The 26,667-nt window shown below is 39.0% G+C and overlaps 1 long non-coding RNA gene and 1 pseudogene across 2 annotated transcripts in view; both read right to left on the bottom strand.

The window, feature by feature from the left end:
* The window catches only part of LOC114319201 (alcohol dehydrogenase class-3-like), a 59,697-nt pseudogene that overhangs the window by 17,942 nt on the left and 15,088 nt on the right, over positions 1-26,667 (bottom strand). The window lies entirely within an intron of this gene.
* LOC114318517 (uncharacterized) lies at positions 661-26,329 on the bottom strand. The gene is made up of 3 exons (XR_014345633.1): positions 25,874-26,329; positions 25,165-25,241; positions 661-953 (listed from the first exon to the last, which is right to left on the bottom strand). It is a non-coding gene; the product is annotated as an uncharacterized LOC114318517 (long non-coding RNA).

Genomic DNA, 26,667 nt, shown 5'->3' with positions numbered 1-26,667 from the left:
TTCTTGAACCTCTCAATTGCAGTGAGGCGGTTCTCTATAGGTTGCACAAATGGCCTAGACTGTGCTGCATTATGTTGTTCAAGAATGCGAGTTTGCCTCTCCGCTAGGCTAGCCACTGACTCTAAAAGGCGCTGCACACTAGGGTCTAAAAATGCTGGAGCTACGTTAGCCCCTAGTGGTATAACTCTATCTGAATGTCCCACATTTGGATTGGCACTTGACTCTTGAGTTTGCTCATTATGCGATTCATGTTCAATCTCTTCTTCCTGAACCTGAGGTGGAACTTCATTTCCAACACTAAGATGTGGCTCTCGCTCTACCTCAAGTACTTCCATAAGGGGGCGACTCTTATGAACTTTTCGCCTTGCCATACGCGCTTGTATAACAAGACAATTAAAACTTAGAATACTGGATCGCTATTAAACATCATCACTAATCGAATTACTAGTTACAATACCTTATCAACTTTGATTCTAAAGTAACTAGTCTACAGATTCATAACCTAATGCTCTAATACCAAAAATGTAACGACCCAATCTTGGCAAGGCAAAACCCCACCAAGAGGGTGCACCTCAAACGCTATAGCACCTTTACACCACAATTCCTATATAATCCTTACATCACATCACCACATTACCAAAAGTGCATAAGACCTTTCAATTGCCCAACATGTATGAGTTGATCTATTCAAAGACAAAAAGTATTATCATGCTACAAGATAGTTCCCAAGCATTTCCTCCCCAAAAATAATACATACTATTCACGAATCCATCAATACATCCAACTTCATGAGCAATTATTTACAATCAACCTCCTTCATAAAAAAAATAAAAGGTAAACTTACATCCTAGAATGACCCTAAGCAAAACCTCAACTACAAGATGCCCACCTTTGATCCTTCAAAAAAATTCTAGTCTTCCAAGTTGAGGCGAGCCACACAAAAGTCTATGAACCTGAAAAAAAAAATTATTTAAAAAGAATGAGCTAAAGCTCAATGAGTATACCAATACCATGGAGTTATAAAACTTGCTCCTTCCAATTGGGTTCAAAATAAAGATAACAAACACAAGAGTTTAATTGGACTGAAATTTATACAAAATAAAAAATAAATAAATAAAAAAAAATGAAATATAATTTTCATAAAACGTTATCAAGATTTTTCCAAGGAATCTCATAAGGCAGAAAAAAAAAATATATTTGAATAATGAAAGTAAACAAAAATACAACTTTTCAATACATTAAGATCTCATGTCCATCATACGAACCACTACATAGCCTTAGGGTCGCATTACCTCGCGACTTAGGTGGTGACGGTACCTGATTAAGGCTGAAATGTGCATCATTGAGGCCGTTAATTAGAATCTCTTAATTTCACTTGTTGGTCAAACTGTATATTTTATGTGTGTTGAGTGTCAATCAGGTTATACATCGTCGGAGCATAAAATGAGCAAAAAGTCAGAATTTGAGCAGAGTTGACTTTTCCCGCACGTGCGTTGACTTTTCCGCACGTGCGTTGACTTTTTCTGAGAAAGTCAAACCGACGTTTTAAACCTGTTTGGACGAGATTGGAAGCATAAAAAGACAAGAAAAAGGCTGGATTAGGGTTCGGAAATTGTTTTGACCTAAAGAGGGAGGCTAGGGTTTGAAAAAGAGGAAGAAACAAAAAGCTTCAAGGATGTCTCCCACGGTGGTTCCTTCTCCTTCTACCTCCTTCCACTCCTCCATGAGTGGCTAGTCTTCTTTTCTAGGGTTTTGATGAAACCCTAGCCATGTAATTATGTAGTTTTCTTTTTTGATTTTATATTATGTAAGGTTTGAACCATTGTATGGTGTTTTAGAAATTCTTTATATATAATTTTCATTATCTTTTCAAATATTTGACTTTCTGTGATTGTTGAATATTATCCATACATGAGTTTTCTATTCCTTCACATTCAAGGTATGGGACGAACCATGCTACGAGGAACGAGTCGTATCACTACCCTAGTTTAGAGTGAATGATTCGTATTGCTTGAGATGGTTCGTGCTCGTACATTGAATGTGATAATCTTCTTGTTAAATGCTTTGAGCTTGTAGTTGTGAAGCATTAATTCGTTCAAACCATAGCATAATTAATTTCAATTGGAAACCCTAATTATGTGGTTAGTGGTGAATTCTCTACCCTAGGATTTTTCTCCCAATTTAGTAAATCCAATTTCATTTAATATTGATAATTTAATTCCTTAGTTTAATTTATTTGTTAATTAAATTAGGTTATGATCATTCAATCTTTTTATCAAAATTAATTTAGGAATTTAACAATTAAATTAGTTTAATTTCACAATAGTCCCTGTGGATCGATACCTGGACTTGCCATTATTCTGATAGAATTTGGTATAGTTTAGTATTTAATTTTGGTGTGTTCAACGACCCATCAAATTTTGGCGCCGTTGCCGAGGACTTATGGCGAAATTAGTTAATTTAAAGTTACATTCTTATTTTAATTTTTAGTTTAGGATTTTATGCTTTTGGTGTTGCTAAGTGTGCAGAGTGTTTGAAATTGGAGCTATCATTGAAGTGTAAGCGGAGCGCAGCCGAGCTTAAATAAAAACCGCAGCACTAAAGTGAGTAAACAGAAGCAAACACTCACAAGCAAAGCACCAAAGTGCTAAAACAGAAGTCAAAGCTCAAACAGAGGTTGGGGACAACGTCTACACGTCAACCATCCGTAAGACGAGTAAAGCATTTTCGTTAAACCGCTGTGAGTATTTCTTCCTTTGGTATTTTGCTTTCATACTTAGTGCACAGAGTCGGAACTTGTTGTGTGTGTTTGGGTAGTGTATGCACGGGCGTCGTTCTTGTCGCCCTGAATTATGGAGTTTGGACCTTGAACTAGAAAGGACCCTTAGGAGACTTAGGACCTCTGCCCGTATTCCTAGGCTTGAATATTCATACATTGAGCCATTAGAGATGGCAGATCCTAATATCCCGAATGAGCCTAACCGGACACTTAAGGATTATTTTACACCCACTGCATATACATCACCATCATGCATCCAATTGCCCAACACCACTGCTGCTCATTATGAGATTAAGTCCAGCACCATACAAATGCTCCCATCATTCCATGGACTAACTCATGATGACCCTTATAAGCATTTGAATGAATTTCTGGAAATTTGCTCGACAGTAAGGATCCAGAATTTCACAAATGAGGCCTTAATGTTGCGATTGTTTCCATTCTCGTTAAAGGATAAAGCCAAACACTGGCTAAATTCTTTACCTGCTAATTCAATCACAACTTGGGACCAATTACAGCAATGGTTCTTGGAGAAGTATTTTTCCATAGGTAAAACCAACCAACTTAGGCGAGCCATCACAAACTTTGTTCAAATAGATGGCGAGCAATTCCATGAGACTTGGGAAAGACTTCGAGACCTTCTCCAACAGTGTCCCCACCACTAAGTGCCTAATTGGCAACTTGTTCAAACATTTTATTATGGCTTAACTGAGCCACACCGCCAAATGGTGGATTCGTCCTGTGGTGGGACATTTATGTCTAAAAATGATGCTGAGGCATGGCAATTGTTTGAGAACCTAAGTGATAATTCCCTTCACCATGCCTCCGCAGCCCGGCAAGTCCGGCAACCCATGGTTGGAGCCCCGAAAAGAGGGGGCATTTATGAGGTCGGGCAAAACCTAGAGTTAGCCCAACAAGTAGAGGCATTGTCCCGCAAGATGGACCAATTATTAGCTACGGGACATGCTCCTACCCAACATGATCAGCCTCAATTTCACGAGGCATGTGTTATTTGTGCGAGCCCTGCTCATGACTTGAGTGAGTGCCCTTCGGCATCACAATTTCCAGAGTTAGTCCAAGAGCATGTGAATGCGGCTCAAGGATTCTCCAACCCGGGTAATAACCCATACTCCAACACATATAATCCGGGATGGAGAAATCACCCTAATTTCTCATGGAGGCCCCCTTCACAAGGCACTTCTTACAATCCGCCACCACCAAGGCAGAATTTCAATAATTTTGCCAACCAATCATCTTACCGACCACCGCAACCGTATAGACCCCCACAACCATACCGTCAACCACAACCCCCGCCTGTCCCTCAGGGCAACTCTGCCTTTGAGACTCAGGTGTTGGAAGTTCTTTCAGAACTTAAGGGGTTAGCACCGATAGTTCACTCCCACACTCACTCTATTGCCAAGATAGAGACCCAATTGGGTCAAATGGCTAACAACATGAATCGGAGAGAGGAGGAAAAATTACCAAGTCAAACTGTGGCTAACCCTAAGGGACAATACGGGGCAGAGAGTTCGGGTGGGAATGGTAAGCAACATGAGCAAGTGCAGGCGGTGGTTGCTCTAAGAAGTGGTAGGGAGTTAGAGCCTCAATCTGTTGCGTCTGATGTAACTAGAGTTAGGAAGGGTGACCACGGTGGTTCACCAAGTGAGAGCAAGGGTGAGGGGGAAACACTTAAGAGGGATGAGTTAGTCCCTAGCACTACATATGTGCCTAAGGCACCCTTTCCCCAGTGCCTTGATACACCGTCCCCTTTTAATAAGAAGGCGGCATCTATGGAGGCAATGATGGAGGTCTTTAAACAGGTAAAAATCAACCTTTCCCTGTTGGAGGCGATTAAGCAAGTACCATCATATGCCAAATTTCTGAAGGACCTTTGTACGCAAAAGCGTAAATCTAGGACACATGTGTCCCAAAAGGTCCTACTCACGGAGCAAGTAAGCTCCATCTTGTTGAATGACACACCTCCTAAGCTTAAGGACCCAGGCGCCCCAACCATTGCATGCATTATAGGGGACCACTTCATTGATAGGGCCTTATTGGATTTAGGGGCTAGTGTTAATTTGTTGCCGTACTCTGTGTACGAGGAATTTGGGCTTGGCGAGTTGAAGCCCACGACTGTTACTCTTCAGTTGGCTGACCGGTCCCTTAAAGTGCCACGGGGCATGATTGAGGATGTGCTAGTTAAGGTTGATAGGTTCTACTTCCCTGTTGACTTTTTGGTATTAGATATGGAACCGGTAGCCAGTTCTAGGAAACAAATCCCGGTGATTTTGGGTCGACCTTTCTTGGCTACGGCCAATGCATGCATTAATTGTCGGACCGGGGTTATGGAAGTTTCATTTGGTAACATGCAAGTGAAACTTAATGTTTTCCAAGGATCACAACAACCTCATGAGAGAGAGGAGTGTTTATTAGTGGATGTTGTGGATGAAATTGTTGAGGAGGCTTTGCCCTCCATTCTTGTAGAGGACCCTTTGGAGGCTTGTCTAGCTCACTTTGGGTTTGAAAATTTTGATATAGATGGGTCAATTGAGGAGGTGAATGTCTTGCTTAATTCTTCTTCTACATCGGATTTTCCTCCATGGAAAGCCCGGTTTGAGTCACTTCCTCCTCTGTCGAGAGAGCCTGCCACACCTTCTTTGGTCACACCACCTACACTTGAGTTGAAGCCACTTCCGGCCACACTCAAGTATGCATTTTTAGGGCCCCAAGATACTTTACCGGTCATCATTGCATCTGACTTGACTGCAGCGCAGGAGAGTCAGTTAATGAGTGTTCTCGTGGCACATCGGAGTGCTATAGGGTGGTCAGTGGCTGATTTGAAAGGGATAGATCCCTTCGTGTGCATGCATTATATACACCTAGAGGAGGACACCAAACCTTCTCACGAAATGCAACGGAGACTGAATCCTAACATGAAAGAGGTGGTGAAGAATGAGGTTTTGAAATTGTTAGATGCGGGTATCATATACCCCATCTCAGATAGCTGTTGGAAATGGTTAATTTTTTCCTAAGTTAGGTCTATTTTTAGGTGGGCCCCGAGTGTCGATTAACTCGGGTCAAAGTGGTAACGCGTTCTATGCCGCGTTGTGATTCACGTGGTATATTTGGTTGCTCAAAACCATTACCGAGTGAATGGGAAATTGAAGCCAAAGTGTGCTCCATGAAAATAGAGTTTTGGTGGAAATTCCTTAAGGTTGTAAATTGGCTTGTCCCACATTGATTTGGTGGGAGGTTTTGAAAGGGTTTATAAGGCTTAGGGTGAGATACTTGGGGTGTGCCCCAAGGGGTACCCAAGTGTTTTAGAGGGAGAGGTTATGGGCAAAATGGGCTAGACCCATTGGACCCAAAAATCACCACACACGCGCGCGCGCGCCGCCGCCGCCGTCCGTCCGGTCGGTCGGGCGGGCTGGGCTGGGCTTGGGCGCGGGTGCGTGGTGTGTGGTTGGGTTGGGCTTCTAATCTTTTTGGGCCAAAAACATTTGAATTTAATTTTATTTTTATTAAAATAAAATCCATAATTCAAATTAAATTGGTTTGGATTTTTTGTTCATCCAAACAGGGCCCTTCCCGGTTTCAAACAGAAATAACCTGTTTTGGAAATAGTGCACACCCAAACAGGGCCCTTCCCGGTTTCAAACAGAAATAAACTGTTTTGGAATTAATGCACACCCAAACAGGGCCCTTCCCGTTTTGCTATCTGTTTGAATTCAAATCCAACAGGTATCATACCTGTTCAATTCAAAACCAAGAGTTACATACCTGTTTAATTCAAAATGAAGAGCCACCTTCACATCTATAAATAGGACCACCCTCATTTGATGTTTTGCATTCAGAAATTTCGTATTTCACTTCTGTTTTCTATTCTTCATCTTGCTGCATTTTATTTTCAAAAGAAAGAGTGTAAACACTTAGTATGTTCGTAAGGCAAACAATTAGTAGTGCTGCTATTGTTTGTGGAAGATCATTTCATCCTGGGAGATAGACGTCCGAATTCTGAAAGCACCGTGGAGAGGACGAATCTGTCTTAAGGAGACAGTGTTAAACACTGGACTTGATCAGAAAAATAATTCGAAGAAATTAAATCAAGTAAGTTATTTAATTACTTTCAGTGTTGGTTTTATTTGTTTATTTATTCAGATTTTAATTTTGTTTTTGTAACAAAATAAAATCTGTTTTGTTTTTTATTTATTTATTTTTATTTCGAGTTTGATTTTTGTAATCAAACATATTCTCTCCTTTTCTCTATTTCTTTTATTCTTGTTGTTGTTTTGTACACAACAGAATTAAATCTGTTTAAATACAGTGAAGATTGTCCTACATCTTAAGACAGATTTCCTTTTTGGGTATCTTCATTGTATTTAATTTTCTGTGTTTTCAAATTAATATTCTGGTTGGAAAAACAAATAGTGATTTATGCTATTTGACAGATAGTAGTAATATACTGTCTCTTTTCTTTGACAACTACTAGTAGTACGATACTGGTGTCATTAACAATTCAGAATATTATTTGGTATTACAGAAAATTCTTGTGATATTTTATTTTTCTAGTTTTAGTAACAAGGAAAATAAAATTATTTTGTTGTTATAATTATTTTCTGGTTTTAGTAACTAGAAAATTAATTTGTGTTTTAATATTTTCTGATTTTTGTAATCAGAGATTATGGCTACTACAACTGAAACTGTATCTGGCAGTGGTACTCCTATTGTTACACCTACATCGGTCCCTATCCAGAACCATGTTCATGTACCAATCAATCATGGAGAAAAACCGGAAAAATTTAATGGTACCGAGTTTAAGAGATGGCAGCAGAAGATGCTGTTCTATCTTACAACTCTTAATTTGGCCCGGTTTCTCCATGAAGAGGCTCCAGCACTTAAAGAGGGTGAAAGTGATCGGCAAGTTGTTGCCGCTGTAGATGCTTGGAAACATTCAGATTTCCTGTGCAGAAACTACATCCTAAATGGCCTTGACAATATGCTGTATAATGTATACAGTCCTCTGAAAACAGCAAAAGAATTGTGGGATTCTTTGGAGAAGAAATACAAGACAGAAGATGCCGGCACGAAGAAATTTGTCGTCGGTAAATTTCTGGACTTTGTTATGGTAGACTCCCAAACGGTAATATCTCAAGTTCAAAATTTTCAAATAATTTTGCATGATATTCATTCGGAAGGTATGTCTCTTAGCGAGTCATTCCAAGTCGCAGCTTTAGTGGAAAAGTTACCACCGGCTTGGAAAGATTTCAAAAATTATTTAAAACATAAACGCAAAGAGATGACTATGGATGAATTGATTGTAAGATTAAGAATTGAAGAAGATAACCGAAAGGCTGAAAAGAGGAATGGGAAAAATCCCATTGAGTCCAAGGCAAATGTGGTTGAACAAGTTCATAAACCACATAACAAAAAGAGGAAGTTTACTGGAGATGGTCCTAAACAAGGCGATAGTAGCAAGAAGTTCAAAGGAAAATGCTATAACTGTGGCAAAACTGGACATCGAGCTTCTGACTGCCGCCGCCCTAAAAAGAATCATGGAAGTACAAGTAAGAAGACCACCAATCAGGCCAATGTAACAGAATTGGATTACATCTCTGACGGAGTGAATGACATCAACCTCTCTGCTGTGGTGTCTGAGGCTAACTTGGTTGGAAATCCCAAAGAGTGGTGGGTTGACACTGGAGCAACTCGTCACATATGTGCGGACAAGAAGATGTTCACTACCTACAATGAGGCTGCAAATGGTGAACAACTTTTCATGGGAAATTCTTCTACTTCTGCTGTGGCTGGACAAGGGAAAGTAATCTTGAAGATGACATCAGGGAAAGAACTGACCCTCAACAACGTACTACATGTACCTGACATCCGGAAGAATTTAGTTTCTGGGTCTTTGTTAAGTAAAAATGGTTTTAGGCTTGTATTTGAGTCTGATAAGTTTGTATTAACAAAGAGTGGTATGTATGTTGGTAAGGGATACATGAGTGATGGTCTCTTTAAGTTAAATGTAATGACAGTTGTACCGAAAGTTGCTATGAATAAGAATAACACATCTTTTGTTTATATTCTTGAGTCAAATTTATGGCATGGTAGATTAGGACATGTGAATTTTGATGCTTTGCGTAGATTAATTGGTTTAGATTATATACCAAAGTTTGAAATTAATCCTAATCATAAATGTGAAATTTGTGTAGAAGCGAAACTAACTAAGGCTCCATTTAAATCGGTTGAAAGAAAAACCGAACCTCTAGAATTAATTCACACTGATGTATGTGATTTAAAGTTTATTCAAACTAGAGGTGGCAAAAAGTATTTTATAACATTTATCGATGATTGCACAAGATATTGTTATGTTTATTTACTTAGAAGTAAAGATGAAGCCTTAGAAATGTTTAAACTCTACAAAACAGAAGTTGAAAATCAACTTGGTAAAACCATTAAAATGGTTAGAAGTGATAGGGGTGGTGAATATGATGCACCATTAAATGAATTTTGTGCACAACATGGCATTATTCACCAAACTACAGCCCCTTATTCTCCACAGCAAAATGGAATTGCTGAAAGGAAGAATAGAACTCTAAAAGAAATGATGAATGCCATGTTACTAAGTTCAGGCTTACCACAGAACTTGTGGGGGGAAGCAATATTGTCTGCTAATTATGTTCTTAATAGAATACCCCACAAGAAAACCAAAAGCATTCCTTATGAATTGTGGAAAGGTCGACCACCTTCCTACAAATACTTAAAAGTGTGGGGGTGTTTGGCAAAAGTTGAAGTACCTGTTCCTAAAAAGACTAAAATTGGACCAAAAACAGTAGATTGTGTGTTTATTGGTTATGCTCAGAATAGTAGTGCATATCGGTTTCTGACTTATAAATCAGATATACCTGATATAAATGTGAACACTATTATAGAGTCAAGGAATGCTGTGTTTTTTGAACATGTCTTTCCTTACAAGAAAGGACAGGAATTAAGTTCACAGAAAAGAACTTATGATTGTACACAAAGTCAAGAGACTAATGACAATCAAACACAAGAGACTAGTAATAGTCTCGACCAACAGGATTTAACTAATGATGAACCAAGACGAAGTAAGAGAGCAAGAACATCAAAATCCTTTGGTCCAGATTTTCTGACATACTTGTTAGAAAATGAACCTCAAAGCTTTAAGGCAGCAATGACAGGTCCTGAAGCACCTTTGTGGAAAGAGGCTGTTAATAATGAAATTGAATCCATTATGCAGAATCATACTTGGGAATTGGTGGATCTTCCACCAGGTTCTAAACCTCTTGGATATAAATGGATATTCAAGAGAAAAATGAAAACAGATGGTTCAATTGACAAGTATAAAGCAAGACTTGTTGTTAAAGGTTACAGACAAAAGGAAGGTCTGGACTATTTTGACACATATTCCCCTGTGACAAGAATAACATCCATTCGCATGCTTATTGCTATAGCAGCGTTGTTTAATTTAGAAATACATCAAATGGATGTTAAGACAGCTTTCTTAAACGGTGATCTAAATGAAGAGATCTATATGGAACAACCCGAAGGGTTTGTAGTATCAGGGCAAGAAAAGAAAGTTTGTCGACTTGTAAAATCCCTTTATGGATTAAAACAAGCACCTAAGCAATGGCATGAAAAATTTGATCATGCAATGCTTACTAATGGGTTTAAGATAAACGAATGTGACAAATGCGTCTATGTTAAAAACACTGACCAAGGATATGTCATAGTTTGTCTTTATGTGGATGACATGCTTATCATTGGAAGCAGTCAAAACATGATCAAATCAACTAAGCAGATGCTTAACAAGAGATTTGATATGAAAGATATGGGGGTCGCAGATGTTATATTAGGAATGAAAATTACTAAAACATCTGACGGATATGCATTATCTCAATCTCATTATATTGAGAAAATTCTTGATAAATTTATCAAGGATGATTTGAATTTAGCTAGAACACCTGTAGACATCAGTCTTTATTTATCGAAAAATAAAGGTGATGCAGTGTCTCAGTTAAAATACTCCCAAATCATTGGAAGCCTAATGTACCTAATGAATTGTACTCGTCCTGATATAGCTTATGCTATAAGTAAATTGAGTAGGTACACTAGTAACCCTGGAGAAGACCATTGGAAAGCGATCATTCGAGTTCTTAGATATCTAAGATTTACTCATGATCAAGGTTTGAACTTTACTCGATATCCAGCAGTACTCGAAGGTTATTGTGATGCCAATTGGATATCAGATACTAAAGATTCAAAATCCACTAGTGGATATGTCTTTACTCTAGGAGGCGCTGCTGTTTCTTGGAAGTCCACGAAACAAACTTGCATCGCACGATCCACAATGGAATCCGAGTTTATTGCTTTAGACAAAGCAGGTGAAGAAGCAGAATGGCTTCGTCACTTCTTAGAAGACATTCCAATGTGGCCAAAACCTGTGCCAGCTATTTGCATTCATTGTGATAGTCAATCTGCAATAGGCAGGGCACAGAATCACATGTATAACGGTAAGTCACGACATATACGTCGTCGACATAATACCGTAAGGCAATTGTTGTCAAACGGAATAATCTCAATAGATTATATAAAATCTAAAGAGAATATTGCGGATCCGTTAACAAAAGGTTTGACAAAAGAGCTAGTGTATAGTTCATCAAAGGGGATGGGATTAAAGCCTATTACATAAGAGTCGTCATAATGGTAACCCTACTTATATGACTGGAGATCCCAAGAACTAAGTTCAAAGGGACAACTAAGTTATGTATGGCTCGCCAGAAATCACCAAGGGATTAAAATTCCTACCCATTCCTATGGTGAGAGTGATATCTGCAACATATGTTGTCTGCAGGGGTATAAGGATAAGCTTTGCTTTTAATGATTACTTATATCTTGATTAAGGCATAAAATCAAGACGAGTATAAAGAGATACTCACAATAAGAATCACCTATATGAGTGTTGAACTGGGGCCGGTTCTATGAGAATGCAAAGGCTAAATTCTCTAGAAACACTTATGAAAACCAGGTGCGTTCAAGGCCAAAATGAACACAACAGTGAGAACCACGATGTGTTAGAAGATATCTTGTGTGAAATCTATTGTCTTGGCTTACACAAACGGCTGAACAATTCAAGGCATCGCGTCCATTGGTTAGCCAGTAAGTCCGATAGGTTATCACTAGGGAAGGTTCAAAGCCGAAAACTACCTATCCTGATGCAAGATATTTTCGACTTATACTCTTTCGTTAAGTCTGCATATTGTTGCATTTCCGTTGTCATCAAATTCCATTCATGTGGGGGATTGTTGGAAATGGTTAATTTTTTCCTAAGTTAGGTCTATTTTTAGGTGGGCCCCGAGTGTCGATTAACTCGGGTCAAAGTGGTAACGCGTTCTATGCCGCGTTGTGATTCACGTGGTATATTTGGTTGCTCAAAACCATTACCGAGTGAATGGGAAATTGAAGCCAAAGTGTGCTCCATGAAAATGGAGTTTTGGTGGAAATTCCTTAAGGTTGTAAATTGGCTTGTCCCACATTGATTTGGTGGGAGGTTTTGAAAGGGTTTATAAGGCTTAGGGTGAGATACTTGGGGTGTGCCCCAAGGGGTACCCAAGTGTTTTAGAGGGAGAGGTTATGGGCAAAATGGGCTAGACCCATTGGACCCAAAAATCACCACACACGCGCGCGCGCGCCGCCGCCGCCGTCCGTCCGGTCGGTCGGGCGGGCTGGGCTGGGCTTGGGCGCGGGTGCGTGGTGTGTGGTTGGGTTGGGCTTCTAATCTTTTTGGGCCAAAAACATTTGAATTTAATTTTATTTTTATTAAAATAAAATCCATAATTCAAATTAAATTGGTTTGGATTTTTTGTTCATCCAAACAGGGCCCTTCCCGGTTTCAAACAGAAATAACCTGTTTTGGAAATAGTGCACACCCAAACAGGGCCCTTCCCGGTTTCAAACAGAAATAAACTGTTTTGGAATTAATGCACACCCAAACAGGGCCCTTCCCGTTTTGCTATCTGTTTGAATTCAAATCCAACAGGTATCATACCTGTTCAATTCAAAACCAAGAGTTACATACCTGTTTAATTCAAAATGAAGAGCCACCTTCACATCTATAAATAGGACCACCCTCATTTGATGTTTTGCATTCAGAAATTTCGTATTTCACTTCTGTTTTCTATTCTTCATCTTGCTGCATTTTATTTTCAAAAGAAAGAGTGTAAACACTTAGTATGTTCGTAAGGCAAACAATTAGTAGTGCTGCTATTGTTTGTGGAAGATCATTTCATCCTGGGAGATAGACGTCCGAATTCTGAAAGCACCGTGGAGAGGACGAATCTGTCTTAAGGAGACAGTGTTAAACACTGGACTTGATCAGAAAAATAATTCGAAGAAATTAAATCAAGTAAGTTATTTAATTACTTTCAGTGTTGGTTTTATTTGTTTATTTATTCAGATTTTAATTTTGTTTTTGTAACAAAATAAAATCTGTTTTGTTTTTTATTTATTTATTTTTATTTCGAGTTTGATTTTTGTAATCAAACATATTCTCTCCTTTTCTCTATTTCTTTTATTCTTGTTGTTGTTTTGTACACAACAGAATTAAATCTGTTTAAATACAGTGAAGATTGTCCTACAATAGCAAGTGGGTGAGTCCCACACAAGTAGTGCCCAAGAAATCGGGCATCATTGTTGTTGAGAATGAAGGAGGAGAGTTAGTCCCCACACGGACCACTACTGGGTGGCGAGTGTGCATTGATTATAGGAGACTAAATTCCTCGACTAGGAAGGAGCATTTTCCCTTACCTTTCATTGACCAAATCCTAGAGCGGTTAGCAGGGCAGGGTTTCTATTGTTTTCTTGATGGCTATTCGGGGTATAATCAAGTCCCGGTATACCCTGCTGACCAGGAAAAGACTACATTCACATGCCCTTTTGGCACTTTTGCTTACAGGCGCATGCCCTTTGGGCTATGTAATGCACCGGCGACTTTTCAACGGTGTATGATGGCCATTTTCTCCGACATGGTGGAGAAATTCTTAGAGGTTTTTATGGATGACTTTTCGGTGTTTGGACCGTCTTTTGAGGAATGCCTTAGGAACTTGACTAGAGTGTTAGAACGATGATACTGAGGCAAACCTAATCTTGAGTTGGGAAAAGAGCCATTTTATGGTTCGTGAGGGTATAGTGTTGGGACACATTGTGTCCCCTCAAGGTATAGAAGTTGACAAGGCTAAGGTCGACCTCATTGCAGGCCTTCCTCCACCAAATTCCGTGAGTCAAATTAGGTCGTTCTTAGGGCACGCAGGTTTTTACCGTAGGTTCATCAAAGACTTTAGTAAGATATCACGTCCTTTGTGTAGTTTACTAGTTAAGGATGCACCTTTTGTCTTTGATGACGCATGCTTAAAGGCATTCGAAACACTAAGAATGGCCTTGACTACCGCCCCAATCATGAAATCACCAGATTGGTCTCTTCCCTTTGAAATCATGTGTGATGCCTCTGATTATGCTGTCGGGGCTGTGCTGGGCCAAAGGGTCAATAAGGCACCATTTGCTATATATTATGCTAGTCGCACTCTCTCAGATGCTCAAATGAACTACATTACTACCGAGAAAGAATTGCTAGCTGTGGTCTTTGCCTTAGACAAATTTTGATCTTATCTCCTAGGTTCCAAGGTCATAGTCTTCACTGATCATGCCGCTTTGCGGTATTTACTATCTAAGAAAGAGACCAAACCTAGGTTGATTAGATGGATTTTGTTGCTTCAGGAATTTGATTTAGAGATCCGTGATAAGAAAGGATCTGAGAATGTGGTGGCGGATCATCTCTCTCGAATCCTCGTTGAGTATAATAGCGACCCTCTTATTTTGCATGATTCGTTTCCGGACGAACAACTTTTTGAGCTGTCACAAGCGAGCCCCCCGTGGTTTGCACATATTGTGAATTACTTGGCCATTGGGCAAACTCCGCAGAATTGGTCTAAGCAAGACAAAGACCGATTCTTTTCACAGGTCAGGTATTACTTTTGGGAGGATCCGGAGTTGTTTAAATATTGCTCCGACCAAGTGATCCGACGGTGTGTGCCGGAGAGTGAGGTGCATAGCATTCTTACATTTTGTCATTCTTCTGCATGTGGCGGTCATTTTAGTGGGCATAAAACGGCCGCCAAGATTTTACAAAGCGGGTTTTACTGGCCCACAATTTTTAAAGATGCCCATCAATTTTGTAAAACTTGTTTGCGCTATCAGCAAATGGGTTCGATGTCTCGGCGTGACATGATGCCAATGTCCCCTATTCTTGTGGTAGAAATATTTGATGTTTGGGGAATTGATTTTATGGGCCCTTTCCCGTCGTCGTTCGGGTTTGAGTACATTCTCTTGGCAGTAGATTATGTGTCGAAGTGGGTGGAGGCAATAGCTACCCGAACAAACGATCATAGAGTGGTAATCAAATTTTTGCATGAAAATATCTTTAGTCGTTTTGGGTTTCCTAGAGCCATAATAAGTGATCAGGGTACACATTTTTGTAACCGATTCTTTGAGTCGGTAGTTAAGAAATACTCTATCACGCATAAAGTTGGCACTCCATACCACCCTCAAACTAGTGGCCAAGTAGAAGTCTCGAATAGGGAGGTAAAGCACATAATTGAGAAAACGGTGAGACCGGATAGGAAAGATTGGTCACAACGGTTAATTGATGCATTATGGGCTTACCGCACTACTTATAAGACACCCATTGGGATGTCACCATATAGGGCAGTGTTTGGCAAAGCTTGTCATCTCCCGGTTGAACTTGAGCATCGAGCATTGTGGGCCATAAAGAAGTTTAACTTCGATATGGCTGCGGCTGGGCTCAATCGGAAATTGCAACTCAATGAGCTGGAGGAAATCCGGAATGATGCATATGAGAGTTCGAGAGTTTTTAAAGCTCGGACTAAGGAATTCCATGACAAGCACATTAATAGAAAATCTTTTGAACCCGACCAAAAAGTGTGGCTTTTTAATTCAAAATTGAAACTCTTTCCGGGTAAGCTAAGATCAAGATGGGATGGCCCCTTTGAGGTTGTTGAGGCATTTAGTCATGGCGCCGTTGAGGTGCGAGATCCAAAAACTGGCCACACTTTCAAAGTGAATGGCCAAAGATTGAAACCATATATAGAGGGGATTGGGAATGGGGATATGATTGAGTCCATTGCTTTGATGGACCCATTTTACCATGATTGATAAATTGATTTCTTGTTCTCTCTTCTTTCCCTTCTATGCTATTTTGTTTTTCTGTGTTCTCGTTATGCTTTACTTGTGTCTAGGAGACTTTAAATCCTCTAAAGGTGTAATTCCTTTGGTGTTTGCCGTTCCCGAACGGCATCTGACGGTCTGGTATAGCCACCTAACTGTGTTTGTAGTGAGTTCCTAGGAGACCAACTGAGACGGTGGAAACTAGAGTTCGAATGGCAAAGCCTAGAACACAAAGGTTTGGGATTTCCGAGACTAAAGTCTGGTTTAAATGCCCAGGGGTGTGGAGATTGCTTCAAAACTACCTCGGCTTGAACTCTGTATGGCAGCCCCATAGATTGAGGTAGCTTTATGCGCCTCGATTCTGGATACCAAATCAACCTAGTCTGTCACCCTGTTGGAGAATAGGGAAAGTTACAAATACAGTTAGGGAGAAAAGTAGTACCCGTGGTTTTCGCGTGAAGATGATACTTTTAGTGGGCATTCCGTATTTCTTTTGTGCCATATTTATTTCGGATATCAATTGAAGATAGAAATGCTTTGTTTTCAAATAAATAAAAATAAATAAATAAATAAAATAAAATAAAATTCCCGCACCTGCGGAACTGTTCACGCACGTGCGGCAACACTTGAGCAAACAAAAGTTGCCCCCTGCTTAATAAGCAGGTGCGGTGGGATGAACTTTGACCAAGCCGCACGTGCGGCTTGACTCCCGCACGTGCGGGACGCCGATATATTAAAAAAAAAAAAAAAAATTTGAAATCGCCGCACGTGCGGCCTGGGCCCCGCACGTGCGGGAAAATTTGCAAAAACCCAGCTTGCACTCTGCTTTAAAAGCAGGTGCGGGACGGACGTGCGTTGACCAGCCGCACGTGCGGGACGAAGAAATTTAAAAAAAAAAAAAAAAAGAGAGAGAGAAGCGCGGGGATGGAATCGCCGCGCGTGCGGCCTTGACTCCCGCACGTGCGGGGCGAAAAAAAAAATAAAAAAATAATAAATAAAAATTTTGTTTTCTTTTCTTATTATTTTTATTCTCATTTACTAATTTTTTTATTTATTTTATTTTATTTTAATTTTCGTTTCCAAAAAAAAAAAAAAAAAGTTTTGTTTTCTTATTATTATTATTATTTATTTATTTATTTACTTTATTTTATTTTGTTATTTTCATTTACTAATTTTATTTAATTTTAATATTCGTACTAAAAATAATAATAATAATAATAATAATAATAATAATAAACCCATCTTATCTACTCTCTCTCTCTCTCCCAATCACTCTCAAACTCTCAGATCTCTATCTCTCTCTCTCTCTCTCTCTCTCTCTCTCTCTTATCCCCACAAACCATCTTCTTCTTCTTCTTCTTCCCTTTTCTTCTTCTTTCTTCTTCCTCACCACCATCATCTCACCGCCGGCACCACTTCCCTCTCCGTCCGGCGAAACTCCGGCGACCACCATTTTTTCCGGCGAACCTCCATTCTTTTTCTCTCTTTCTCCACTTTTTCAAGGTAAATTTTTCTTTTTTCTTCTTTTCTTTCTTTTGCATAGATTTGTGAAAGTAGAAATTATTTTGTTTGATTGATTTATTTATTTATTTTATCTGGATCTAGTGTAAAAAAAAAAAAAAAAAAAAAAATCTTAGAATGCATGTTTGTTAAAATGCTTGTTTGTTAGTTTCTTTTCTTTTATTTATTTATTTATGTTTTTTTATGCCTATTATTATTTTTAGAATGCATGTTTGTTAGTTTCTTTTTCAAATAAAAAAAAAATATTGGTACTAACACTAATCCTAATTTAGTTTTTTTTATTTATTATATTTGTTTTGTTTAATTGCTTCGTAGTGATTCTGGGTTAATTTAATTAGTTAGTGAACTTTAGTTTTAGTTTTATTTTTTTTATATACTTGTGTAGTTAATGATTTTCTTTTAATCTTATTCTATGATGTCATTGTTCATATAAGTACTAAGTAGTTTAATTTATATTTTATTTTGTTTTGTTTTTTGAAATTTTATTTACTTTTCTTCTCTTCAAAAAAAAAAAATAAATAAATAAATATAAAAAAAAAGTAAAAAAATAAATAAATAAATAAATAAACATGTTTAGTTTTGGTTGTTTGATTCTATAATTTAGTCTATTTTGTAGTTTAGTTATTTTATAGTCTAGTTTTGTTTTGTTTATTTTATAGTTTAGTAATTTAATTTCATGACATGTTACTTCATTTATTTAATTAATTAATTTCGTTTTTACAAAAAAAAAAAAAAAAAAAAATGGGAAGTGGGAATTGCATGTGGTACATTCTTTCATAATTTATTTGATTCTCATGCTGGTTTCACGGGTATCTGCATTTATTGTTGGTGTGTGCAGGATATGAGTCGCCGTGTCATTGCTCGGGCCTCCAAAAAGGCCAGGGGTGCCTCCTCTTCGGCGCCACCACCACCACCATCACCACCATCCTCGCCACCACCACCAGGAGACTTGCCCCGGCCGGAGTGGGCTTCACGGCCTCTTCATAAGCTCACACAGTTCAACCTGCCATTTTTTCAGCAGGATGAGGATACTACTTGGGCGGTTGAGCAGCTCCGACTCCGGCAACAGTTGGGCATCTGTGCTGTGACAGCGCCCACTTATCCTCGCTTGGTCCGATTATTCTACCAGAACCTGCATGAGACACCCACTGCGGTTGGACTGCTCTCTGACATTGATGGTCATGTTGTTCACCTCACCTCGGCCATGATTGCCAAAGTGTTAGAGTTTTTCGCCAAACCGGAAGATCAGCCTTTCCCGGAAGTTGAGGATCGCCAACCCGTACCTCGCCTCATCCAGCAATACTTCCCGGGAGCCCACGGTGACCTCAGTTTCACATGCTTGCGGCGAAGCAAGCTACCTAGCCGCTTGCTTCTCCTTGATTCCGTGGTCCATAAGAATGTCCTTCCACTTGGGCATCGAGCTGAGCGCCGTTTGGAGTTTGTGCGGGTTTTACACGGGTATCAGCTTGGCTATCAGGTCCCGCTTGAGGATTTCATTTTGCTGCATGTGCAGAAATTTCTACGGGAGGCAATTCGGCCTACTCCTCTGCAGAACCTGACTTGGCCCCTACCATTCGCCAATTTGTTGACACTTGTGTTTGAGCTGAACCACCTCCCCATTGCTGAGGATGAGGAGATTGATCGAGGGTATCCGACATTCGGCCGGCGGGAATGGCAGCACAGCATATCTCGCATCCCGCAGCCGGTGGGTGCCCCGGTTGAGGAGGCCTAGGACCCCATCCATGACCACCCGGCTCATCCTGTTCCCCCTGTGCCTCCCCAAGGGGACCCACTCTACATGACTCGCGAGGAGTACTTACAGCTTCAGCACTCTGTCGATCAGGTCCATCATACTCTTCGTGATCACCACCAGAGTCTCATGGAGTTGCGCACGAATTTTCAGGCTTTTCGCGACTATTCTCAGGCGCGTTTTGATCAGCTCCACGCTGACAACCTCGCCATCCAGCAACAGGGTCAGGATAATGCCTTCGAGACGCGCGCTTTGATGCAAGCCTTGTTTGCCCAACATTTCCCACCACCACCACCACCGCCGGCTTCTCCCTAGTACCCGCCTGTATCTTGCTTTGTCTCTTTTATTTTTATTTTTATTTTCCTTTATCTTCTCACAAAAAATAAAAATAAAATAAATAAAATAAAATAAATTAAGTTTGTATATGTTACTCTCTGCCTGCCTGGATATGCACCTACAATTCTGGTAATTTTCTCTCATTTCTCTTTACTTTTCCATTGGGGACAATGTCATATTCAAGTTGGGGGATGAGGGTTATATTTTATTTTGTGCATTCCTATTTGGCTCATAATTCATGCTTATACCTGTTTCACTTGACTGCATTACTTCACCTGATGTGACTTTTTGCTAGTAGGGTGATGATATTTGCATATGTTATTTGGAGATCATAGTAGACTTGTATGAAAAGGATTTATTGGGTAGATACTTGCATGCCATGTTTGCACGAGGAGAGTTGTCTGTGTTTGTGATTTTAGTACACTTGTCATGAGTATGTCTTAATTCACATGAACACACTATCATAGCGGTGATCTTTTTATTATAATCCCTAGTGTACATCATTGATAATAGCTATAGTTGCAAAAAAGAATAAATGAGGAGCCAAGATTTCAAAAAAAAAAAAAAAAAAAAAAAGAACACACTTAACTGGTTTGGGTCCGTAGCCTTTTTAACTCGAGTTATTAAGCCCGTAGGGGTGTCTCTACACTTAATGCCCTAAAACTGTCTGGTTTGGGAGTCATTGGCCCAAAACTTGCTACATGGGTTAATTAGAAAGCTTAAGGGACTTAGACATTGCACAGTTAAGGTAAAATAAGAAGAATGACTTGTTCAGATTCGTAGCCTTTTCAACTCGAGTTATTAAGCCCGTAGGGGTGTCTTTACACCTAGTGCCCTAAAACCGTCTGGTTTGGGAGTCATTGGCCCAATGCTCGTTACACGGGTTGATTAGAAAGCTTAAGGGATCAAGACATTGCACAGTCATTTAAAAAAAAAAAAAAAAAAAAAAAAGAAAACTTTTTAAAATCTTGGCTGTAACAGGTTAGCTTTTCTGTATATGATGGGTGTTATTATGAGTTACACTGGGCTATTATAGTGGATAGGTAACTAATATGGAGATTGCACTTTACACCGAGGGTACTCATGACTTGTCTACTAGCATGCACAAGTATAGTGAACTTTACTTTTGTATTAACTGAATTGTGGTTTTGACTCAATAGGTTCCTTCATGCTTGTCCACTGTGTCTTTAATGACTCATAATGTCTCAATATCACACTGTAGTGGCACATAAGTTAATTGTTAGGTGGAGTAGTGTGGTCATTTGTTGTTGAGTATATATGAATATGTTAATGTTTGTGGGTATCATTTCTGGAAACCCTCACGAGACTTTACTCGTCCACCTGGGGTCACCTTGTGGTTTAAAGGCTTGTTGCATATGCTAAATGCAACCGTTTTCCCACGAAAAAGGAAATAGATAGATTTTGTTTAATGTTATTTTATTTTACTTGCTTGAGGACTAGCAAGTAGTAAGTTGAGGGATGTGATTAAGGCTGAAATGTGCATCATTGAGGCCGTTAATTAGAATCTCTTAACTTCACTTGTTGGTCAAATTGTATATTTTATGTGTGTTGAGTGTCAATCAGGTTATACATCGTCGGAGCATAAAATGAGCAAAAAGTCAGAATTTGAGCAGAGTTGACTTTTCCCGCACGTGCGTTGACTTTCCCGCACGTGCGTTGACTTTTTCTGAGAAAGTCAAACCGACGTTTTAAACCTGTTTGGACGAGATTGGAAGCATAAAAAGACAAGAAAAAGGCTGGATTAGGGTTCGGAAATTGTTTTGACCTAAAGAGGGAGGCTAGGGTTTGAAAAAGAGGAAGAAACAAAAAGCTTCAAGGATGTCTCCCATGGTGGTTCCTTCTCCTTCTACCTCCTTCCACTCCTCCATGAGTGGCTAGTCTTCTTTTCTAGGGTTTTGATGAAACCCTAGCCATGTAATTATGTAGTTTTCTTTTTTGATTTTATATTATGTAAGGTTTGAACCATTGTATGGTGTTTTAGAAATTCTTTATATATAATTTTCATTATCTTTTCAAATATTTGACTTTCTGTGATTGTTGAATATTATCCATACATGAGTTTTCTATTCCATCACATTCAAGGTATGGGACGAACCATGCTACGAGGAACGAGTCGTATCACTACCCTAGTTTAGAGTGAACGATTCGTATTGCTTGAGATGGTTCGTGCTCGTACATTGAATGTGATAATCTTCTTGTTAAATGCTTTGAGCTTGTAGTTGTGAAGCATTAATTCGTTCAAACCATAGCATAATTAATTTCAATTGGAAACCCTAATTATGTGGTTAGTGGTGAATTCTCTACCCTAGGATTTTTCCCCCAATTTAGTAAATCCAATTTCATTTAATATTGATAATTTAATTCCTTAGTTTAATTTATTTGTTAATTAAATTAGGTTATGATCATTCAATCTTTTTATCAAAAATAATTTAGGAATTTAACAATTAAATTAGTTTAATTTCACAATAGTCCCTATGGATCGATACCTGAACTTGCCATTATTCTGATAGAATTTGGTATAGTTTAGTATTTAATTTTGGTGTGTTCAACGACCCATCAGTGTGATACCCCTGTTCTGTATTATGATAAATCGGTCCTTAATTTGTTTATGGTTATGTGTTTAGAATGATTTTGTGTGCCATTATGTGAAAATATGTGACCTTGAAGTTTTATCTGTTCACCGTAGGAATATCTGTTCGAATAATTAGCTTTGGAAATTTAATTGAGGGCCTTATCGGCCACAGAACCTGAAATTAATTACGCCATAGTGATTGGCATAATTTTTAGAGCCTACGGTGAAATTTAATTGAAAAATTGATTTGGACCAGATTAAGTTGATTAAGTTGGTAAAATGAGTACCCAATTACTCTATATTATTATATTATGACTTAGTGAGGCTCTATACACTCAAATACCCTCTTTATTATTCTCCTTGGCTGAATTAAACGCAAGAAAGAGAGAGGGGAGTCGGCTAGAGAGAGGGAAAAGAAGAGAGTTGGGTGTTTGGCTCAAAACTGTGAAGAATTGGAAGATCAAACTCAAGAAATTGCTATAGTTTGGAAGATTGAGCCTCTAGGTAAGCTTTTGGTCTTGAATTCATAAGTTTGAAACTGTGATCTTGTAAGTTCAAGGGTTGTTTGTGATCAAGAGCATGTAATAAGTTGATTTTTGTTGAGTTTGAAGTCTTGGAACTCATGCATGTAAGAAATCACTTTGAATTTGCATGTTTGAGCTTGAAACACATGATTCATGTAGAGTTTTGGTTAAAGCTCATGTTGTAATCACCATTTGTACCATCTAAGTTGAGAATGATGAGCATCTCCCACATGCATGTACAAATCATGGGAGTATAAGTCTTGAATGTCTGAATTTGAACATGTTGATGATGGGTTTGAGATATCTTGGGACATGCATGTAGATAAATCATGAAATTGAGCTTCCTAATGTTGTAATCTTGTATTAGTAGCATGTTAGCATGTGTAAGTGTGTAATTTGAGCCATTGCATGCAAGAAATGTAGATGGAAAACCGAATTGGAGCTCAAGAACACGATCTGGGAAACCCAGATTTTTGAGGTCCGCTCGAGCGGGGTAATGGCCGCTCGAGCGGGAAAATCGTGCTCCCAGTATTTTTGCAGAGTTGGATGTCCGCTCGAGCGGGACACCTCACGCTCGAGTGTGGAGTTTTGTAGACAGGCCTTCAGCTCGAGCGCTCTATTTCACGCTCGAGCGCATCTTTCGTGCAACCAGTACTTTTGCAGGCCTTAAGGGTCCGCTCGAGCGGATAAGTTTACGCTCGAGCGGGGACCCTGTTTCTTGGAATTTTGTTCATGCGTTCTATGTTTCGTTTTCCGTTCTCTTTCACTCGTAAGCACTCTTAGGCATATGTTAAACATTGTAAACGAGTTAATGAGATAGAAATAAAGCCTAAAGAGGAATATGTGAATTAAAGAACGGATTGAACTGTTAGTGACCCTTTTGTATTCATGAAATGTGTAGGGTCAAGCTCCAGGGCGCATCCACAAACCGATCACTGTGAGTAATATCAATATTTAAAAGCTTGTCAATGTCCAATTGTTATTCCCTTATAAACTTTATGAGTTGTTAATAGGGATTGTGGACAAAAGTCTGACAGGAATAAAGGAATGGGCCAAAGGCCGTTTTGACATGAAAGAGTGGGCCAAAGGCCGTTTTGACATGAAAGAGTGGGCCGAAGGCCGTTTTGACATGAAAGAGTGGGCCAAAGGCCGTTTTGACATGAAAGAGTGGGCCAAAGGCCGTTTTGACATGAAAGAGTGGGCCGAAGGCCGTTTTGACATGAATGATTGGGCCGAAGGCCGTTTCGACATAAGTGAATGGGCCGAAGGCCGTTTTGCCATGAATGGAAACCCGAATGGGCCAAAAGCCAGAATGTTTAGAACTACTTGATTTGAATTTTGTATAGTTATATATATTCGTTAAATAGAAGTATGAATTGGGCCCAAGGCCGTTTGGAGCATGTTGTTCTACATGTTGTTATGCAACTGTTATGTTTGATATTATTCACTGGGCTATCGCTCACGCTCATTCATGTATTTGTAGGTGAGCCAAGGGAAGTCCAAACCCAGCCCCAGTGAAGTCTGCTAGGAAAAATCCGAGTTTTGAGGAAGTCAGCCTTGCGTCTCACTCTTGAGACCTATCCTCGCCTTTGCTATGTAATTACATTTTGTCTTGCCGGCAGGGACTTTATGTATCTATGTAAATAGTTGTCATAGGTTGACTTGTTTTGGATGATCCTGTCTGTAATGTGACAACTGTACTTTTGAACTGTGGGTTATTAACGTAACTGATTATGGTTTGTTGTTGTGCATATAAGCACGGCTCTATGGACAAAGTTTTTATTTGTTGCTTCCGTTTGGCCCCCTTCACTCTGACAAATTATGTCTGTTTTGGTCTGAGGCCGTAGGTAATCTCAGGATTACTGGCCGGTTATGTCCTTAACCCATAGGGGCGGGTTCGGGCCATGACAATCAGTACCGTTACCCAAAACATAACCATAGGAACATAACTCATGTCATCGTAGCACTTCAATTCTTGTTTCAATGTTTCGGTCCCCGGGACCCCTTATACATACAACGACCCTTATGGTCCTTAAAACATTTCGGTCCCCAGGACCCCAAAACATTTTGGCCCTTGTGGCCCCGAAGGCTATATTCGGTTATATGATCAATAAAATAAATACCCTCAAATAGTGTTTCATTGTCATTCAATCATCATCATCATAAAATTTGAAAGACTCAAGTTAAATAAATTCTCATAAAAATTAGTGCTTCATTATACAAATGAAATCATATATTTATTTAAACTCAACCATTGGCCTCAATAGATTTATAGATTTATAGATTTTTCTTTTTATGCATATATCATGATGAAATGTACCATTCGCTTCCTTTAATTCAAAATCATCTTCAAACTTTGTAATAAAGATAGAGGTAAGGTAATTTCCATGGTAAGTATACTCACCTCCAAAAATAGCAAAAGTGTAGATTGAGACTCTACAAATTAATTCCCAAGAGGTGTAAAGACGCCTTCCTCCAATCCTAACAATTAATAAAATAGGACCTAAAATTAGGAAAAAGCTTTCAATGAAAAATTACATCTACAAAAATGATCATAAATAAATTATGCTAAGGAATGACAAGCTAAAGAACTCCTCCAACTTCAAGTCACCCAAACAAATAACTTATCCAATCTCCACAACACCAATCCTTTGTACATCTTTGAGTTAGTAACTTTTTCAATATCCAATCAATTTATATGCACAATACCACCATCAATTAACTACAAAAGTCAAAAATCAACATTTTTTATAAACTCAACAACTTAAGTAAAATCTCTTCAATCATTTATAAAATTCCTCCATAGAACATAGAGATACCCAATCCACCATTTATCAAATCAATTTCAACATATAAATTTCCTAACACCAAAATCTCCAATTTTTACATCACATTCAAACCCTAGATTAACCCAAAATCTTAATCTCCAAAACAACCATCAAATTGATCATTTTTCAACATGTAAAACATTCATAGAAACTAATTGAGAGTATAAAATTCAACAATCAAACCCCAAATCATAATAGATCTAAAATACAAAAAAAAAAATATTCATCATCTCTAACTCAAAATATGTAAAACTTTAAACTAAACTTTTAGAGAAATATTTTTACCAATTACAAGCCTCTAATCCATCAAGAAAATAAATTCCATGCTTTGATTCTTCAAAAGATTAAGAAAAATCTAGAGTTGGTACTTCTATTGTGCTATTTTCGGATGGATTTAAGGAGTGGCCGACTGGACCCTTTTTCCGGCGAGATAAGGTGGCCGGCGGTGGTGGAGATGGTGGGTTAAGGTGGTGGTGTAAGGGTGGAGCAAGGATGTGGTGTTTGGCCACCAAGAAGGTAAAGGAAAAATGAGAGAGAATGTAGAGAGAAGTTAGAGAAGGATGAATAAAGACGACGAAGAAGAAAAAAAAATCTGCACTTCTCTTTTTTTTTCTTTTTTTTTTGTGTTGAAATGGGGTGTTTGGTCACACCTACTATCAAGTTTGGAGTTGGGTTTAGATATCCTAAATGGAGTTTAACATAGGAGTGTGTTTGGCTCTAGATGAAATGTTGGGAATATTATAACAGCCAAGACACGTGGCAGAATGGAGGTGAGAAGTCAAGTTGGTGGACTGCGCAAGCTGGATGACGGCAACGGAAGAAGCATAAGAGACGAAAGGGGCCATCAGTTAGAGTGTTTGATTAACTTTGGGCCTGGCCAACCAGTGGGCTCAGCCCACGATTTGGTTATTTCAAATAAATAACTTAATTTTGGAGTACAGGATCAGGCTGGCCCAAATGATTTTCAAAGGTTTAAGGAATGCGGCCCAGAAATTAATGAGGGCCCTAATGTTTTTTCTTGTTTTAAGGAAAGGGGCCCAGGTATTGTGGACGCATTAAGGGCTTTTGGTTCCAACCCG

Source organism: Camellia sinensis, chromosome 12, assembly GCF_055761805.1.
Source record: "Camellia sinensis isolate YWXY chromosome 12, ASM5576180v1, whole genome shotgun sequence".
Taxonomy (NCBI): domain Eukaryota; kingdom Viridiplantae; phylum Streptophyta; class Magnoliopsida; order Ericales; family Theaceae; genus Camellia; species Camellia sinensis.
Note: the sequence above shows the minus strand (reverse complement) of the source record. Positions and strands in the feature narration are given on the sequence as shown.